Below are 14,513 nucleotides of genomic sequence, written 5' to 3' on the forward strand. Positions count from 1 at the left end.
AGTTACACTAAAGGTAGAGTTACACTAAATGTAGAGTTACACTAAGGGTAGAGATAAACTATTGGTCGAGTTACACTAAAGGTAGAGTTACACTAAGGGTAGAGTTACGCTAAAGGTAGAGTTACACTAAGGGTAGAGTTGAACTATTGGTAGAGTTACACTAAGGGTAGAGTTACGCTAAAGGTAGAGTTACACTAAGGGTAGAGTTACACTAAGGGTAGAGTTACGCTAAAGGTAGAGTTACACTAAGGGTAGAGTTACACTAAGGGTAGAGTTACACTAAAGGTATAGTTACACTAAGGGTATAGTTACACTAAAGGTAGAGTTACACTAAGGGTATAGTTACACTAAAGGTAGAGTTACACTAAAGGTAGAGTTACGCTAAAGGTAGAGTTACACTAAGGGTAGAGTTACACAAAGGGGAGAGTTACACTAAGGGGATAGTTACACTAAAGGTAGAGTTACACTAAGGGTAGAGTTACACTAAAGGTAGTATTACACTAAGGGTAGAGTTACACTGAAGGTATAGTTACACTAAGGGTATAGTTAAACTAAAGGTAGAGTTACACTAAAGGTAGAGTTACACTAAAGGTAGAGTTACACTAAGGGTAGAGTTACACTAAGGGTAGAGTTATACGAAGGGTAGAGTTACACTAATGGGAGAGTTATACTAAGGGTAGAGTTACACTAAGGGTAGAGTTACACTAAGGGTAGAGTTACACTAAGGGTAGAGTTACACTAAGGGTAGAGTTACACTAAGGGGAGAGTTACACTAAGGGTAGAGTTACACTAAGGGTAGAGTTACACTAAGGGTAGAGTTACACTAAGTGTAGATTACATTAAAGGTAGAGTTACACTAAAGGTAGAGTTACACTAAGCGTAGAGTTACACTAAGGGTAGAGTTACACTAAGGGTAGAGTTACACTAAGGGTAGAGTTACAGTAAGGGTAGATTTACACTAAGGGTAGAGTTACACTAAGGGTAGAGTTACACTAAGGGTATAGTAATACGAAAGGTAGAGTTACATTAAGGGTAGAGTTACACTAAGGGTAGAGTTACACTAAGGGTATAGTTATACTATAGGTAGAGTTACACTAAGGGTAGAGTTACACTAAAGGTACAGTTACACTAAAGGTAGAGTTACACTAAGGGTAGAGTTACACTGAAGGTAGAGTTACACTAAAGGTAGAGTTACACTAAGGGTAGAGTTATACTAAAGGTAGAGTTACACTAAGGGTAGAGTTACACTAAGGGTAGAGTTATACTAAAGGTAGAGTTACACTAAGGGTAGAGTTACATTAAGGGTAGAGTTACACTAAGGGTAGAGTTATACTAAAGGTAGGGTTACACTAAGGGTAGAGTTACACTAAGGGTAGAGTTACACTAAGGGTATAGTTGCACTAAAGGTAGAATTACACTAAGGGTAGAGTTACACTAAGGGTAGATTTACACTAAGGGTGGAGTTACACCATGGGTAGAGTTGCAGTAAGGGTAGAGTTAAACTATTGGTAGAGTTACACTAAAGGTAGAGTTACACTAAATGTAGAGTTACACTAAGGGTAGAGATAAACTATTGGTCGAGTTACACTAAAGGTAGAGTTACACTAAGGGTAGAGTTACTCTAAAGGTAAAGTTACACTAAGGGTAGAGTTGAACTATTGGTAGAGTTACACTAAGGGTAGAGTTACGCTAAAGGTAGAGTTACACTAAGGGTAGAGTTACACTAAGGGTAGAGTTACGCTAAAGGTAGAGTTACACTAAGGGTAGAGTTACACTAAGGGTAGAGTTACACTAAGGGTATAGTTACACTAAAGGTAGAGTTACACTAAGGGTATAGTTACACTAAAGGTAGAGTTACACTAAAGGTAGAGTTACGCTAAAGGTAGAGTTACACTAAGGGTAGAGTTACACTAAGGGTAGAGTTACACTAAAGGTATAGTTACACTAAGGGTATAGTTAAACTAAAGGTAGAGTTACACTAAAGGTAGAGTTACACTAAAGGTAGAGTTAGACTAAGGGTAGAGTTACACTAAGGGGAGAGTTACACTAAGGGTAGAGTTACACTAAGGGTAGAGTTACACTAAGGGTAGAGTTACACTAAGTGTAGATTACATTAAAGGTAGAGTTACACTAAAGGTAGAGTTACACTAAGCGTAGAGTTACACTAAGGGTAGAGTTACACTAAGGGTAGAGTTACACTAAGGGTAGAGTTACACTAAAGGTAGAGTTACACTAAGGGGAGAGTTACACTAAGGGTAGAGTTACACTAAGGGTAGAGTTACACTAAGGGTAGAGTTACACTAAAGGTAGAGTTACACTAAAGGTAGAGTTACACTAAGGGTAGAGTTACACTAAGGGGAGAGTTACACTAAGGGTAGAGTTACACTAAGGGTAGAGTTACACTAAGGGGAGAGTTACACTAAGGGTAGAGTTACACTAAAGGTAGAGTTACACTAAAGGTAGAGTTACACTAAGGGTAGACTTACACTAAAGGTAGAGTTACACTAAGGGTGGAGTTACACTAAAGGTAGAGTTATACTAAGGGTAGAGTTACACTAAGGGTAGAGTTACACTAAAGGTAGAGTTACACTAAGGGTAGAGTTACACTAAGGGTAGAGTTACACTAAGGGTAGAGTTACACTAAGGGTAGAGTTACAGTAAGGGTAGAGTTACACTAAGGGTAGAGTTACAGTAAGGGTAGCGTTACACTAAGGGTAGAGTTAAACTAAGGGTAGAGTTACACTAAGGGTAGAGTTACACTCAGGGGAGAGTTACACTAAGGGTAGGGTTACACTAAAGGTAGAGTTACGCTAAGGGTAGAGTTACACTAAGGGTAGAGTTACACTAAGGGTAGAGTTCCACTAAAGTTACAGTTACACTAAAGGTAGAGTTACACTAAGAGTAGAGTTACACTAAGGGTAGAGTTACACTAAGGGGAGAGTTACACTAAAGGTAGATTTACACTAAGGGTATAGTAATACGAAAGGTAGAGTTACATTAAGGGTAGAGTTACACTAAGGGTAGAGTTACACTAAGGGTATAGTTATACGATAGGTAGAGTTACACTAAGGGTAGAGTTACACTAAAGGTAGAGTTACACTAAAGGTAGAGTTACACTAAGGGTAGAGTTACACTGAAGGTAGAGTTACACTAAAGGTAGAGTTACACTAAGGGTAGAGTTATACTAAAGGTAGAGTTACACTAAGGGTAGAGTTACACTAAGGGTAGAGTTATACTAAAGGTAGAGTTACACTGAGGGTAGAGTTACATTAAGGGTAGAGTTACACTAAGGGTAGAGTTACACTAAAGGTAGAGTTACACTAAGGGTAGAGTTATACTAAAGGTAGAGTTACACTAAGGGTAGAGTTACACTAAGGGTAGAGTTACACTAAGGGTATAGTTGCACTAAAGGTAGAATTACACTAAGGGTAGAGTTACACTAAGGGTAGAGTTACACTAAGCGTAGAGTTACACCATGGGTAGAGTTGCAGTAAGGGTAGAGTTAAACTATTGGTAGAGTTACACTAAATGTAGAGTTACACTAAATGTAGAGTTACACTAAGGGTAGAGTTAAACTATTGGTCGAGTTACACTAAAGGTAGAGTTACACTAAGGGTAGAGTTACACTAAAGGTAGAGTTACACTAAGGGTAGAGTTGAACTATTGGTAGAGTTACACTAAGGGTAGAGTTACGCTAAAGGTAGAGTTACACTAAGGGTAGAGTTACACTAAGGGTAGAGTTACGCTAAAGGTAGAGTTACACTAAGGGTAGAGTTACACTAAGGGTAGAGTTACACTAAAGGTATAGTTACACTAAGGGTATAGTTACACTAAATGTAGAGTTACACTAAGGGTATAGTTACACTAAAGGTAGAGTTACACTAAAGGTAGAGTTACGCTAAGGGTAGAGTTACACTAAGGGTAGAGTTACACAAAGGGGAGAGTTACACTAAGGGTATAGTTACACTAAAGGTAGAGTTACACTAAGGGTAGAGTTACACTAAAGGTAGTATTACACTAAGGGTAGAGTTACACTGAAGGTATAGTTACACTAAGGGTATAGTTAAACTAAAGGTAGAGTTACACTAAAGGTAGAGTTACACTAAAGGTAGAGTTTCACTAAGGGTAGAGTTACACTAAGGGGAGAGTTACACTAAGATATAGTTACACTAAAGGTAGAGTTACACTAAGGGTAGAGTTACACTAAAGGTAGTATTACACTAAGGGTAGAGTTACACTAAAGGTAGAGTTATACTAAGGGTAGAGTTACACTAAGGGTAGAGTTACACTAAAGGTAGAGTTACACTAAGGGTAGAGTTACAGTAAGGGTAGAGTTACACTAAGGGTAGAGTTACACTAAGGGGAGAGTTACACTAAGGGTAGAGTTACACTAAAGGTAGAGTTACACTAAAGGTAGAGTTACACTAAGGGTAGAGTTACACTAAGGGGAGAGTTACACTAAGGGTAGAGTTACACTAAGGGGAGAGTTACACTAAGGGTAGAGTTACACTAAAGGTAGAGTTACACTAAAGGTAGAGTTACACTAAAGGTAGAGTTACACTAAGGGTAGAGTTACACTAAGGGGAGAGTTACACTAAGGGTAGAGTTACACTAAAGGTAGAGTTACACTAAGGGTAGAGTTACACTAAGGGTAGAGTTACACTAAGGGGAGAGTTACACTAAGGGTAGAGTTACACTAAGGGTAGAGTTACACTAAGGGTAGAGTTACACTAAGGGTAGAGTTACACTAAGGGTAGAGTTATACTAAAGGTAGAGTTACACTAAGGGTAGAGTTACACTAAGGGTAGAGTTATACTAAAGGTAGAGTTACACTAAGGGTAGAGTTACATTAAGGGTAGAGTTACACTAAGGGTAGAGTTATACTAAAGGTAGAGTTACACTAAGGGTAGAGTTACACTAAGGGTAGAGTTACACTAAGGGTATAGTTGCACTAAAGGTAGAATTACACTAAGGGTAGAGTTACACTAAGGGTAGAGTTACACTAAGGGTAGAGTTACACCATGGGTAGAGTTGCAGTAAGGGTAGAGTTAAACTATTGGTAGAGTTACACTAAAGGTAGAGTTACACTAAATGTAGAGTTACACTAAGGGTAGAGATAAACTATTGGTCGAGTTACACTAAAGGTAGAGTTACACTAAGGGTAGAGTTACGCTAAAGGTAGAGTTACACTAAGGGTAGAGTTGAACTATTGGTAGAGTTACACTAAGGGTAGAGTTACGCTAAAGGTAGAGTTACACTAAGGGTAGAGTTACACTAAGGGTAGAGTTACGCTAAAGGTAGAGTTACACTAAGGGTAGAGTTACACTAAGGGTAGAGTTACACTAAAGGTATAGTTACACTAAGGGTATAGTTACACTAAAGGTAGAGTTACACTAAGGGTATAGTTACACTAAAGGTAGAGTTACACTAAAGGTAGAGTTACGCTAAAGGTAGAGTTACACTAAGGGTAGAGTTACACAAAGGGGAGAGTTACACTAAGGGGATAGTTACACTAAAGGTAGAGTTACACTAAGGGTAGAGTTACACTAAAGGTAGTATTACACTAAGGGTAGAGTTACACTGAAGGTATAGTTACACTAAGGGTATAGTTAAACTAAAGGTAGAGTTACACTAAAGGTAGAGTTACACTAAAGGTAGAGTTACACTAAGGGTAGAGTTACACTAAGGGTAGAGTTATACGAAGGGTAGAGTTACACTAATGGGAGAGTTATACTAAGGGTAGAGTTACACTAAGGGTAGAGTTACACTAAGGGTAGAGTTACACTAAGGGTAGAGTTACACTAAGGGTAGAGTTACACTAAGGGGAGAGTTACACTAAGGGTAGAGTTACACTAAGGGTAGAGTTACACTAAGGGTAGAGTTACACTAAGTGTAGATTACATTAAAGGTAGAGTTACACTAAAGGTAGAGTTACACTAAGCGTAGAGTTACACTAAGGGTAGAGTTACACTAAGGGTAGAGTTACACTAAGGGTAGAGTTACAGTAAGGGTAGATTTACACTAAGGGTAGAGTTACACTTAGGGTAGAGTTACACTAAGGGTATAGTAATACGAAAGGTAGAGTTACATTAAGGGTAGAGTTACACTAAGGGTAGAGTTACACTAAGGGTATAGTTATACTATAGGTAGAGTTACACTAAGGGTAGAGTTACACTAAAGGTACAGTTACACTAAAGGTAGAGTTACACTAAGGGTAGAGTTACACTGAAGGTAGAGTTACACTAAAGGTAGAGTTACACTAAGGGTAGAGTTATACTAAAGGTAGAGTTACACTAAGGGTAGAGTTACACTAAGGGTAGAGTTATACTAAAGGTAGAGTTACACTAAGGGTAGAGTTACATTAAGGGTAGAGTTACACTAAGGGTAGAGTTATACTAAAGGTAGAGTTACACTAAGGGTAGAGTTACACTAAGGGTAGAGTTACACTAAGGGTATAGTTGCACTAAAGGTAGAATTACACTAAGGGTAGAGTTACACTAAGGGTAGAGTTACACTAAGGGTAGAGTTACACCATGGGTAGAGTTGCAGTAAGGGTAGAGTTAAACTATTGGTAGAGTTACACTAAAGGTAGAGTTACACTAAATGTAGAGTTACACTAAGGGTAGAGATAAACTATTGGTCGAGTTACACTAAAGGTAGAGTTACACTAAGGGTAGAGTTACGCTAAAGGTAGAGTTACACTAAGGGTAGAGTTGAACTATTGGTAGAGTTACACTAAGGGTAGAGTTACGCTAAAGGTAGAGTTACACTAAGGGTAGAGTTACACTAAGGGTAGAGTTACGCTAAAGGTAGAGTTACACTAAGGGTAGAGTTACACTAAGGGTAGAGTTACACTAAAGGTATAGTTACACTAAGGGTATAGTTACACTGAAGGTAGAGTTACACTAAGGGTATAGTTACACTAAAGGTAGAGTTACACTAAAGGTAGAGTTATGCTAAAGGTAGAGTTACACTAAGGGTAGAGTTACACTAAGGGTAGAGTTACACTAAAGGTATAGTTACACTAAGGGTATAGTTAAACTAAAGGTAGAGTTACACTAAAGGTAGAGTTACACTAAAGGTAGAGTTACACTAAGGGTAGAGTTACACTAAGGGTAGAGTTATACGAAGGGTAGAGTTACACTAATGGGAGAGTTATACTAAGGGTAGAGTTACACTAAGGGTAGAGTTACACTAAGGGTAGAGTTACACTAAAGGTAGAGTTACACTAAGGGTAGAGTTACACTAAGGGTAGAGTTACACTAAGGGGAGAGTTACACTAAGGGTAGAGTTACACTAAGGGTAGAGTTACACTAAAGGTAGAGTTACACTAAGGGGAGAGTTACACTAAGGGTAGAGTTACACTAAGGGTAGAGTTACACTAAGGGTGGAGTTACACTAAAGGTAGAGTTACACTAAAGGTAGAGTTACACTAAGGGTAGAGTTACACTAAGGGTAGAGTTACACTAAGGGGAGAGTTACACTAAGGGTAGAGTTACACTAAGGGTAGAGTTACACTAAGGGGAGAGTTACACTAAGGGTAGAGTTACACTAAAGGTAGAGTTACACTAAAGGTAGAGTTACACTAAGGGTAGACTTACACTAAAGGTAGAGTTACACTAAGGGTGGAGTTACACTAAAGGTAGAGTTATACTAAGGGTAGAGTTACACTAAGGGTAGAGTTACACTAAAGGTAGAGTTACACTAAGGGTAGAGTTACACTAAGGGTAGAGTTACACTAAGGGTAGAGTTACAGTAAGGGTAGAGTTACACTAAGGGTAGAGTTACAGTAAGGGTAGTGTTACACTAAGGGTAGAGTTAAACTAAGGGTAGAGTTACACTAAGGGTAGAGTTACACTCAGGGGAGAGTTACACTAAGGGTAGGGTTACACTAAAGGTAGAGTTACGCTAAGGGTAGAGTTACACTAAGGGTAGAGTTACACTAAGGGTAGAGTTCCACTAAAGTTACAGTTACACTAAAGGTAGAGTTACACTAAGAGTAGAGTTACACTAAGGGTAGAGTTACACTAAGGGGAGAGTTACACTAAAGGTAGATTTACACTAAGGGTATAGTAATACGAAAGGTAGAGTTACATTAAGGGTAGAGTTACACTAAGGGTAGAGTTACACTAAGGGTATAGTTATACGATAGGTAGAGTTACACTAAGGGTAGAGTTACACTAAAGGTACAGTTACACTAAAGGTAGAGTTACACTAAGGGTAGAGTTACACTGAAGGTAGAGTTACACTAAAGGTAGAGTTACACTAAGGGTAGAGTTATACTAAAGGTAGAGTTACACTAAGGGTAGAGTTACACTAAGGGTAGAGTTATACTAAAGGTAGAGTTACACTGAGGGTAGAGTTACATTAAGGGTAGAGTTACACTAAGGGTAGAGTTACACTAAAGGTAGAGTTACACTAAGGGTAGAGTTATACTAAAGGTAGAGTTACACTAAGGGTAGAGTTACACTAAGGGTAGAGTTACACTAAGGGTATAGTTGCACTAAAGGTAGAATTACACTCAGGGTAGAGTTACACTAAGGGTAGAGTTACACTAAGCGTAGAGTTACACCATGGGTAGAGTTGCAGTAAGGGTAGAGTTAAACTATTGGTAGAGTTACACTAAATGTAGAGTTACACTAAATGTAGAGTTACACTAAGGGTAGAGTTAAACTATTGGTCGAGTTACACTAAAGGTAGAGTTACACTCAGGGTAGAGTTACACTAAAGGTAGAGTTACACTAAGGGTAGAGTTGAACTATTGGTAGAGTTACACTAAGGGTAGAGTTACGCTAAAGGTAGAGTTACACTAAGGGTAGAGTTACACTAAGGGTAGAGTTACGCTAAAGGTAGAGTTACACTAAGGGTAGAGTTACACTAAGGGTAGAGTTACACTAAAGGTATAGTTACACTAAGGGTATAGTTACACTAAATGTAGAGTTACACTAAGGGTATAGTTACACTAAAGGTAGAGTTACACTAAAGGTAGAGTTACGCTAAAGGTAGAGTTACACTAAGGGTAGAGTTACACAAAGGGGAGAGTTACACTAAGGGTATAGTTACACTAAAGGTAGAGTTACACTAAGGGTAGAGTTACACTAAAGGTAGTATTACACTAAGGGTAGAGTTACACTGAAGGTATAGTTACACTAAGGGTATAGTTAAACTAAAGGTAGAGTTACACTAAAGGTAGAGTTACACTAAAGGTAGAGTTTCACTAAGGGTAGAGTTACACTAAGGGGAGAGTTACACTAAGATATAGTTACACTAAAGGTAGAGTTACACTAAGGGTAGAGTTACACTAAAGGTAGTATTACACTAAGGGTAGAGTTACACTCAGGGTAGAGTTACACTAAGGGTAGAGTTACACTAAGTGTAGAGTTACACTAAAGGTATATTTACACTAAGGGTAGAGTTACACTAAGGGTAGAGTTACACTAAGGTTAGAGCTACACTAAATGTAGCGTTAAACTAAAGGTAGTATTACACTAAGGGTAGAGTTACACTCAGGGTAGAGTTACACTAAATGTAGAGTTACACTAAGAGTAGAGTTACACTAAGGGTAGAGTTACACTAATGGTAGAGTTACACTAAACGTCGAGTTACACTAAGGGTAGAGTTACACTAAGGGTAGAGTTACACTAAGGGTAGAGTTACACTAAAGGTAGAGTTACACTAAGGGTAGAGTTACACTAAAGGTATAGTTACACTAAAGGTAGAGTTACACTAAAGGTACAGTTACACTAAGGGTAGAGTTACACTAAAGGAAGAGTTACACTAAGGGTAGAGTTACACTAAAGGTGGAGTTACACTAAGGGTAGAGTTACACTATTGGTAGAGTTACACTAAAGGTAGAGTTACACTAAGGGTAGACTTACACTAAAGGTAGAGTTACACTAAGGGTGGAGTTACACTAAAGGTAGAGTTATACTAAGGGTAGAGTTACACTAAGGGTAGAGTTACACTAAAGGTAGAGTTACACTAAGGGTAGAGTTACACTAAGGGTAGAGTTACACTAAGGGTAGAGTTACAGTAAGGGTAGAGTTACACTAAGGGTAGAGTTACAGTAAGGGTAGCGTTACACTAAGGGTAGAGTTAAACTAAGGGTAGAGTTACACTAAGGGTAGAGTTACACTCAGGGGAGAGTTACACTAAGGGTAGGGTTACACTAAAGGTAGAGTTACGCTAAGGGTAGAGTTACACTAAGGGTAGAGTTACACTAAGGGTAGAGTTCCACTAAAGTTACAGTTACACTAAAGGTAGAGTTACACTAAGAGTAGAGTTACACTAAGGGTAGAGTTACACTAAGGGGAGAGTTACACTAAAGGTAGATTTACACTAAGGGTATAGTAATACGAAAGGTAGAGTTACATTAAGGGTAGAGTTACACTAAGGGTAGAGTTACACTAAGGGTATAGTTATACGATAGGTAGAGTTACACTAAGGGTAGAGTTACACTAAAGGTACAGTTACACTAAAGGTAGAGTTACACTAAGGGTAGAGTTACACTGAAGGTAGAGTTACACTAAAGGTAGAGTTACACTAAGGGTAGAGTTATACTAAAGGTAGAGTTACACTAAGGGTAGAGTTACACTAAGGGTAGAGTTATACTAAAGGTAGAGTTACACTGAGGGTAGAGTTACATTAAGGGTAGAGTTACACTAAGGGTAGAGTTACACTAAAGGTAGAGTTACACTAAGGGTAGAGTTATACTAAAGGTAGAGTTACACTAAGGGTAGAGTTACACTAAGGGTAGAGTTACACTAAGGGTATAGTTGCACTAAAGGTAGAATTACACTAAGGGTAGAGTTACACTAAGGGTAGAGTTACACTAAGCGTAGAGTTACACCATGGGTAGAGTTGCAGTAAGGGTAGAGTTAAACTATTGGTAGAGTTACACTAAATGTAGAGTTACACTAAATGTAGAGTTACACTAAGGGTAGAGTTAAACTATTGGTCGAGTTACACTAAAGGTAGAGTTACACTAAGGGTAGAGTTACACTAAAGGTAGAGTTACACTAAGGGTAGAGTTGAACTATTGGTAGAGTTACACTAAGGGTAGAGTTACGCTAAAGGTAGAGTTACACTAAGGGTAGAGTTACACTAAGGGTAGAGTTACGCTAAAGGTAGAGTTACACTAAGGGTAGAGTTACACTAAGGGTAGAGTTACACTAAAGGTATAGTTACACTAAGGGTATAGTTACACTAAATGTAGAGTTACACTAAGGGTATAGTTACACTAAAGGTAGAGTTACACTAAAGGTAGAGTTACGCTAAAGGTAGAGTTACACTAAGGGTAGAGTTACACAAAGGGGAGAGTTACACTAAGGGTATAGTTACACTAAAGGTAGAGTTACACTAAGGGTAGAGTTACACTAAAGGTAGTATTACACTAAGGGTAGAGTTACACTGAAGGTATAGTTACACTAAGGGTATAGTTAAACTAAAGGTAGAGTTACACTAAAGGTAGAGTTACACTAAAGGTAGAGTTTCACTAAGGGTAGAGTTACACTAAGGGGAGAGTTACACTAAGATATAGTTACACTAAAGGTAGAGTTACACTAAGGGTAGAGTTACACTAAAGGTAGTATTACACTAAGGGTAGAGTTACACTCAGGGTAGAGTTACACTAAGGGTAGAGTTACACTAAGTGTAGAGTTACACTAAAGGTATATTTACACTAAGGGTAGAGTTACACTAAGGGTAGAGTTACACTAAGGTTAGAGCTACACTAAATGTAGCGTTACACTAAAGGTAGTATTACACTAAGGGTAGAGTTACACTCAGGGTAGAGTTACACTAAATGTAGAGTTACACTAAGAGTAGAGTTACACTAAGGGTAGAGTTACACTAATGGTAGAGTTACACTAAACGTCGAGTTACACTAAGGGTAGAGTTACACTAAGGGTAGAGTTACACTAAGGGTAGAGTTACACTAAAGGTAGAGTTACACTAAGGGTAGAGTTACACTAAAGGTATAGTTACACTAAAGGTAGAGTTACACTAAAGGTACAGTTACACTAAGGGTAGAGTTACACTAAAGGAAGAGTTACACTAAGGGTAGAGTTACACTAAAGGTGGAGTTACACTAAGGGTAGAGTTACACTATTGGTAGAGTTACACTAAGGGTAGAGTTACACTAAGGGTAGAGTTACACTATTGGTAGAGTTACACTAAGGGTAGAGTTACACTAAGGTAGAGTTACGCTAAAGGTAGAGTTACACTAAGGGTAGAGTTACACTAAGCGTAGAGTTACACTAAGGGTAGAGTTACACTAAAGGTAGAGTTACACTAAGGGTAGAGTTACACTAAGCGTAGAGTTACACTCAGGGTAGAGTTGCACTAAAGGTAGAGTTACACTAAGGGTAGAGTTACACTATTGGTAGAGTTACACTAAGGGTAGAGTTACACTAAGGGTAGAGTTACACTATTGGTAGAGTTACACTAAGGGTAGAGTTACACTAAGGGTAGAGTTACACTAAGGGTAGAGTTACACTATGAGCTTCGCACTAACGCTAAACCCATGCACTGCAATTCGAGTGTTAAGGCCTAAACCAATTCTGAAGTAACACATGAAATTAGCCTCCCTCCTCCAGGGAGTCTCAGTCTGATTTGTTGCAATCACCCATCAAACCCAATCAATGGATTCAGGCAGCATTTACATTATAACTACAGAGTCAGTGGAAAATAAAACCGCTTTACACCAGTGCTGCAATTGTAGTGTAACCGCACCCTAAGTTAGCTTTGTGGTTGCATAAGGAGTTAAAACTGATAGTTCCTCATCAACAACAGTAACAACTTGCATTTCTATAGGGCTGTAGGGCTGGAGGAGATTACAGAGATAGGGAGGGGCGAGGCCATGGATGGATTTGAAAACAAGGATGAGGATTTTAAAATTGAGGCATTGTCGGACCGGGAGCCAATGTCTTCTTCTTAGGCAGTCCCTCGGAACCGAGGATGACTTGCTTCTGTATTGATTTCTTTGTGGGTTCAATGACGAGACATTTATGAAAGAGAATGACTTATAATCTAAAGTTTGTTCAACTCTTTTATACAGCTTTTACAGGAGACACGATGCTTGTGGTGCATCTAAAATGAAACTGAAACTAAACTAAACTGCCTTGCTTGTCTAGGTCACATGACCTCTGCTGGTCAGGCATAAGTAATCAATACCTGCAAACATGCTATTAAGGCATCATAATCGAACAGGCAAATAACATCACTATTTGCTGATATCATTACATCTCCCTTTCTTAAAACAAAAGTATTTTACTTTTAACTAACCACATGTTTTCTTTGTATTAATCTGCATTTTAACTGTAACACTTAATGAACTTACATTATCTTTATCATGATCAAGGTTTTTTAACCTTGCTTTGTGTGTTCACATGAAATATGTCAATACACTAGAACTTGAAGAAAGAATAAGATAACATTACTTCCTTCTATAACAATAGTCCTTACACCTGCTCAATGAGTCTCTCAGGAGGCTTCACGTGTCTTGAGGATTTTTTGATTGATTGTCCTTGAATCTGAGTTGTTGCCTCAGATGATGTGTTCTCAGCTGTGTGATCAGGTTGTTCAACAGTATCAGTCTCTTGACCTGCTGTGGCTGGTCCCATGAGAAGATCTCGACGATTTCTTCTCAGAACAGCACCCTCATCTGTCTGAATGGTGTATGAACTTGGTTGAACTTCACTCAGGACAGTTCCCTTCTGAGTCCATGTGTTTGTTTTGTCTTTCAACCTTACTTGGTCACCAGTGCGGAGTTCAGGTAGGTTTTGTGTTCCTCTGTCATAGTAGTACTTTTGCTTTTCTTTCTGTTGTTCTTTGAACTTCCTCACTTTCTCCCCCTCTTTTGTTTTCAGGAGGTTCTCCGGGATGGGTAGGTTTGACCTTAGCCGACGTCCCATCAGGAGTTGGGCTGGTGACATACCACACTCGAGCGGCGTTGTGCGGTATACAAGCATGCTTTGATAGAAGTCAGTTCCACTGTCTTTTGCCTTGTACATCAGTCTTTTCACTGTCTGGACCGATTTTTCCACTAGTCCATTGGACTGTGGATAGTGAGGACTTGACGTTGTGTGGACAAAGTCCCACTCTTTGGCAAAGTGTCGGAAACTTGCATTGTAAAACTGGGGTCCGTTGTCTGTGAAGACCTCGCTTGCCACGCCATGTCTGGAGAATATGGCTTTCATACATGTTATCACAGCATCTGCAGTGGTGGTGTACAGTCTACAAACCTCTGGATACAGGGAGTAATAGTCTGTGACTACAAGATAGTGCTTCCCTTGACATACGAATAGGTCAGCGCCTACCTTCTGGTAAGGTCTGTCTGGTGCTGGGTGTGGCTTTAGTGGTTCTACCGGATTGCTTGCTCGATATTTCAGGCATATTGTGCAGTTTGACACCTCATTTGTCACATCTTGGTTGATTCGTGGCCAGTACATCACCTCTCGTGCTCTTTTCTTACACTTTTCGATTCCCAGATGTCCTCCATGGGTCTTTTTTAA

This window comes from Somniosus microcephalus, chromosome 25 (assembly GCF_052327205.1).
Source record: "Somniosus microcephalus isolate GS21.2 chromosome 25, FLI_Smic_1.0, whole genome shotgun sequence".
NCBI classification, from domain to species: Eukaryota; Metazoa; Chordata; class Chondrichthyes; order Squaliformes; family Somniosidae; genus Somniosus; species Somniosus microcephalus.